We start from the raw sequence: 6,450 nt of genomic DNA on the forward strand, positions 1-6,450 counted from the left end.
CCCCGAGACATATTTATTTTCTCTTATTATTTTTGAGAGGAGTTTGGGCCGCTGTCGCTGTGCAGAGGGCTGACTGCTTGCTCTGCACTCATGGGGCTCTGGTGACAGCACGGAGTGCTGAGGACTCAACACCAAGTTGGCTCTGTGTAAGGCAAGGCTCTGCCTACTACACCATCTTCCTGATCCCTGGAAATGCTCATTTTAAATGAACTAACCCTTAGTGGCCCGAGAGAGAGTGTAGCAAATAGAGTGCTTTTGCCTTGCACAAAGCTGACCCAGGTTCAATTCCAGGCCCCCTACCCCCCCCCCCCCGCCCCGTGGTCCCCTAAGCCCACCAAGAGTGATCCCCGAGCACAAAGCCAGGAGTAAACCCTGAGCACTGCTGGATGTGGTCCAATCCACCCTCCGTTACCCTTCCCTCCTCAAAAAATCAAGCATCCAGGAGACTGCAGAGAGGAACCTAAACAGGTTTAAATGTAGCTGTCCTGGGGGGCTATCCTGGGGTCTGAGAGGCCAAATGCCAGGGTCCCCCTCACCCCCCGCCCCTCCACTGCTTGCTGAGCCCTCAGAAGGAGCTGCCCGGGCAGAGCAAGGTGGCAGGGAAAGTGGGGCTTCTGGTCTGCCCACACAGGAGCCAGCCAGAGGCGGATCCAGGCTTCTGAAAGCCTTAATTTTATCTAAAAGACCGGAGAGAAGCAGAGGGTGGGAAAGTGCGCGGCACATCGCTTTAAGAAAAAGAAATCAAAATTAGGATTCCAACATTGCTAGGACCCTAGCCCCACCGCAGGGACCAGTCACATAGGACAGCGGGTAGGCGCTTGCCTGGCACGGGGCTGGGGGGTTGGGCGTGGAGGCTGTAGGTGGGTGGGTGGGGGTGTTCAATCCCCGCCACCACGCATGGTGCCCTGGGGCCCTGTCAGGAGTGATTCCTGCGTGCGGAGTCAGGAGCGGCCCCCAATCCCACCTCTCCCCCCGAAAAGAAGTTCAAATTCCACGGCTGCTGGGCAACCCCCCTCCGGGAGGCTGGGCGGTCGCGGCGCTGCTTTCCCCCGGGGCTCGCATTTCACCGCGAACTCTTAACCCGGGCCCGGTTCCTCCTCTCCCGCGCGGGGTGCTGGGGGGCGGAGCGGGCAGGTAAGCCCTTCTCTACTCAGACTTGAGCCGCTTTCCGGGCTTCGGAGGAGGGGGTGCGAGGGGCACCCCTGGAAGCAATCCGCCCGGGGACGCCCGGGGACCCGAGCCCCGCTACACCCCTCCCTCCGGCCTCCCGCGGCGCTGGAGCTCCCCCCAGGGATGGAGCTGCAGGGATCGGGGGCAGAGAGCGCCCCAGAAGTGTGCTCTGACGTCACCCGGGAGCCCCGACACGGCCCCCAGCGCTTACGGTGTGGGCTGCCGGCTCCGGGCTCCGACGCGCCTTCTCCTGCTCCCGGCTCTGCAGCTCTGCAGCGGCTCTGCGCTACCCCAGCCGGGCGCGGCCGCGAGGGGCGGGGCGGGGCCGGCCTCCCCTCCGCCCCGGGGCCGCCTCCCTGGCCGCCGCGCTCAGGGCCCTGCGGAAGCCTTTAGAACTTTTTAGTTACGGTTTGGTGGTGGTTTTTGATCCCGACTGAGCGGTGCTCAGGACTTAACTCCTGGCTCTGAACTCAGGGATCACTCCTAGCTGTGCCCCCGGGACCCCCTATGTGGCGCCGGGGATCGGACTCAGGTCAACCATGTGCAGTGTTGAGTAGTACAGCCCTGCTCGCGGTACTGTTTCTCTAGCCTGACAACACTTGCCTGACAACACATGGGAGAGACCGTATGTGGTGCCTGGGATCGAACCCCAGTAGAGGCGGCTTGCAAGGCAAGAGTCGGAGCCGCTGTTCAATGACTGTTCTTGAGTAACTTTATCAGTTGAATCCAAGTGAAATCCAAAATCCAAGTTTGCACACTATCTTTTTATTCTTTATAATAATTAGTTATGAGTATGTATGTCACCCTCATAGAGGACCAGGACAGATTAGCAAAAAGGAAAATAAACATGTGCTACCAACACAGTCTGAAGAGCACGGTCTCTCTGTCTGTTAAAGGTATACTTGGAGCCCGGGATGTACTTGCCTTGCATGAGTGGGGCCCTAGATTTGATTCCCAGCACCAGGAGAGAGGGAGAGAGAAAGAGAGAGAGAGGGAGAGAGAGAGATAGAGATAGAGATAGAGATAGATAGATAGAGAGAGAGAGAGAGAGAGAGAGAGAGAGAGAGAGAGAGAGAGAGAGAGAGAAGAAAGGTCTTGAGAACTAACAGCCTGGGCATTACCAACTGCCTGAGTGAAAGAAGACCCCGGCAATCCCGCTTAGGAGACCCTCACCTACTATATAGAACTCTTTCTGTCCTCTTTCTCTTCCTTCTAACCTTTTATTTTATTTTATTTTATTTTAAATTTATTTTATTGAATCACCAAGTGGAAAGTTACAAAATTCTCAGGCTTATATCTCAGTTACACAATGCTCAAACACCCATCCCTTCACCAGTGCCCATATTCCACCACCAATAAAAACAAAAACAAAAGCAAAAACAAAACAAACAAACACAAAAAAAACAGCATACATCCCACCCCTCACCCCCCAACCCACCTCGTACGTGAGTGATAATTTCACTTCCTTTTCTCTTTACCTTGATTACATTCCAGATTTCAACACATAACTCACTATTGTTGTTAGAGTTTCAAAACAGACTCACTATTTTTGTTGGAATGTATCCCCTTCTAACCTTTTAAATAAAATATCTCCATAATTTTAAAAAGAAAAAGAGAGGCCCCTAAAATCCAGTTCTACCCCTCTCTTAGAAGATGAGCAGACATAGAAAAGAACACCAGACTGGGGCCAGAGCTAGCACAGCGGGGAGGGGCATTTACCTTGCACACAGCAACCCGGGTTGGGTCCCCGGCACCCCGTATGGTCCCCTGAGCCCACCAGGAGTGACCCTTGAATGCAGAGCCCGGAGAAAGCCCTGAGCCCTGCTGGGTGTGGCCCCCAAACAGAACAAAACAAAACAAACCTAATTTCAGTTTTCTTCTCAGTAGGTCTAAGTCCACCCCTCAGTGCCCCTAGCTACACAATGTAAGGTGATGGTGACAAAGACAGCAATGAGGGGTACACGGAGCTGAACGAGGGCAGGAGAGCTACCCGGAGGAGAGGCTTCTGGTCTGAGGTCTGAAGAATGATTAGGAATCAGGGAGGGCAGAGCACTGGGCGCAGAGGGGCCACACAGGCAAAATTCTGCAGGAAGACAGAGCGCGGGGAGCACAAGGTGAGATGGGGGCAGGGGCCTGTGGAAAACAGGTGTGAAGAGAAAAGAGCAACCTTGTGTGACTGATGCAAGAAAGGCCTTGAGACCCTGAGCTCAACAGCTGTGGCTATCAACGGCCTGATAAAGGGGAACTAAAACCCAGACATTTGGGGAGAGCAGAGCCCAGAGCCTGAGGTCACATTCCTCCTAGTTGGAGCCAAGATCCACAGAACTAATATGGCTGCATGGAAGACACAACGACTCACATGAGCTACAAGCAAGCATGCATCTTCATACATCTAGTATATATTTTATTTTTTGGTTTGGGGGCCACACCTGGTGTGTTCAGAGGTGACTCCTGACTCTGGACCCAGGAATTACTCCTGGCTGTTTTGGGGAGACCAATTGGAGTACCAGGAATCGAACCTGGGTTGGCCGTCTGCAAGGCAAACGCCCTACTTGCTGTACTATCTCTCTAGCCCCACATCTGGTCTTTAGAACCATCTCAATCATGCTCCTTCATCAATGTCGGCCGGCCCCCAGTACCCAGTGAGACGACTCTCTGGACAGCAGCTGCACCCATGTCTTCGGTGCCTGCTCTAGCTTCGGGCGATCCTTCTGCACTGTCTTGTCCTTCGATTCTTTCTCACAGGCAGACAATAGCCTGCATTCGAGGTGAGCCCAGGCTCGCTTCTCTGTTGCTCCACTGAGAGCGAGAGCTCACCCTCACCTGAGCTCTATGGCTGCCTGCACTTCAGGTGTCAGGGACTTAGCCCTGAACCCTGTGGATCAAGTGACACTTGGGGAACAGTCTGATGGCTGTCCAAACACAGCAAGCTGGGATATATCCTGGGCTGCGAAGGACTTCACCCCAGGTCTCTGAATTTCTTCCCTTTCCTCTGCTTCTGCCCTCTGTGGGAAGGACACCAGCAAGATCCAAGATCAATTTGGATTGATTTTTCTCTGTATTTCTCCTTTTTTGTTGTTTTGTTTTTGATTTGGGACCACATCTGGCAGTATTCAGGGCTTATTCCTTGTTATGTGCTTAAGAATAACTCCTGATAGAGTTTGGGGCACTATAGGTGGTGCAAAGGATAGAACAGGGTTAGCTGCAAGCAAGGCAAGCACCTTACCCACTGTACTATCTCTTGGGCTCCTCTTTATGCAGCAGTAAAAGGTTAACTCTCATGTCGGCCAGTCTGGGTTTCTAGGCTTCCCTGAGACTCAGGGTGGCAAGAGCTAATTCCCAGGCCATGCAGCTCAAGAGGACCCAAGTGGTGCCTGATGTACACTCACATAGATTGACAGGTCATTGCCTGTGAAGAGCAGGGGGCTCCCGATCTCTGTAACTTCCCCAAGGCTGACCTCCAGCAACAGATGGAAATACACAATTTTGGGATTAAGGCTTGGAGAATAGCTGCTTAGTAAATCCCATTCAGAGGGAGCTCAGGGCCCCAAACCAGTTGATACATGGGCTCTCAATCTCTGCTGCAAGTGTCAGTCCCTAGACTTTCCTCCTTAGAAAAACTACTCTGGGGGCTGGAGCAACAGTACAGCGGGTAGGGCATTTGCCTTGCACAAGGCTGACCCGGGTTTGAATCCCAACATTCCATATGGTCCCCTGAGCACCGCCAGGAGTTATTCCTGAGTGCAGAGCCAAGAGTGACCCCTGAGCATTGCCGGGTATGACCCAAGAAAAAACCAAACCAAAACAAAACAAAACAAAAACAACTACTCTGTCATCACTCCTCTTAGCCCTCTGTCACTGCTTTCAATTTCCTGGAAATACAGTTGTTTCAACAACCAGCATCCTTAAGATCTTTGCTGGCAGAGGCAAACAAGGCCACACATAGGATTTGAAATTTGTCACTTGTAAATCTCCTACAATTTCAGGAGAAAGTCCACTCCTCCTTGGGCTGAAACTTTGAACCTTTCCATGTCCAAAGAACCGTCCATTTGCAGAGAGGAGACACTCAATTTACTCCACCTCCATGCCTCTGCTCATATGTCCTGCATCCAAACATATGGACCAGAGATAGAACGGAGTTTAAGATGCATGTCTTACATGTGGCCAACCCTGGTTCCATCCCTGCACCACATGAACCCCCATGTATCAGCAGGTGCATCCCTGGAAGCCCCCGATTACCACTGGGGTTGTCCTAGTAATCCTGTGCACCACTGGGCCCAAACAGCATCTTGTCCTCTGGCCCTTGCAACTGTCGGCCTGGTTGGGAAAGAGTCACTGGGATAGGGGCCAGAGCATTAGTACAGCAGGTAGGGTGTATACCTTGTATGTGGCTGACCAGGCATTTGATCCCAGCATCCCATATGGTTGGGATCCTCAGCATCCCAAGCACTGCCAGAGTAATTCTTGAATGCAGAGCTAGGAGTAACCCCTGAGTACCACCAGGTGTGGCCCCAAAACAACAATTACAAAAGAATCACTGGGAATAATTCTCAGGCCTCCTGAGTACTTCTTGGGAGCCCCCTCCCCTTCCCCGCCCCACTATCATATTCCCTGCCAAAAATTTTAAAAAGGAAAAATAAACTCCTGTCCTATAATTCCACATTGTCCTACAAAAGACTTTTCTCATTTTACAGTCTTTGGCATCTCTGTAAAAAAAAAATTTCTAGTCCACATTATTTTCCATTACTCCTCTCCTCCCCTCATCTCTCACACAAACATTCTGTCTTTGAGTTCCCTTTGAGAGGGGACTCAAAACTGTTCCTTTTAGAATTTCGGAAAGACAGGATATGACTCAGTGGTAGAAACCCATTCTGTTTATCTGTGTGAGGCCCTGGCCTGGTCCCCTGCGCAACACGAAACAACTTTTCAAAGAGGACAGACAAAATCTGCATGATGGAAGGTTTGATGTGAAGATGGAGACGTTCTCAAATTAGATCCTCCACAGCTCTGAGACTATTTTAGAGCCTTTCTTGGCTTGGAGAGGTAGTTCGATGCACTGAGCAAACAAGAGGCCCTGGGATGGCAACTGGGAATGACCCCGAACATAGAACGCTACATAGCCCTGAGCACCGCCTGAGCAAACAAGCAAAAAAACAAACAAACAAACAAACAAACAACCCTTTGAACACTTTTTGTTGTTGTTTGTTTTGGATCCACAGTCAAAGGGGCTGCTCAGAGAGCAGAGTTAGGAAGTGCTCTCAGCAGTGTCTGGGAGTGTTT

At 51.7% G+C, this 6,450-nt stretch overlaps 1 protein-coding gene across 1 annotated transcript in view; it reads right to left on the bottom strand.

The window, feature by feature from the left end:
* EPHX1 (epoxide hydrolase 1) overlaps positions 1 to 1,484 on the bottom strand; it is a 34,265-nt gene extending 32,781 nt beyond the window's left edge. The window contains exon 1 of the mRNA XM_055147154.1: positions 1,382 to 1,484. The gene's annotated coding sequence lies outside the window, so the exon portion shown is untranslated. The remainder of the gene's footprint in view (positions 1 to 1,381) is intronic.
* Between the last annotated feature and the right edge of the window lie 4,966 nt (positions 1,485 to 6,450).

This window comes from Sorex araneus, chromosome 9, assembly GCF_027595985.1.
Source record: "Sorex araneus isolate mSorAra2 chromosome 9, mSorAra2.pri, whole genome shotgun sequence".
NCBI lineage: Eukaryota > Metazoa > Chordata > Mammalia > Eulipotyphla > Soricidae > Sorex > Sorex araneus.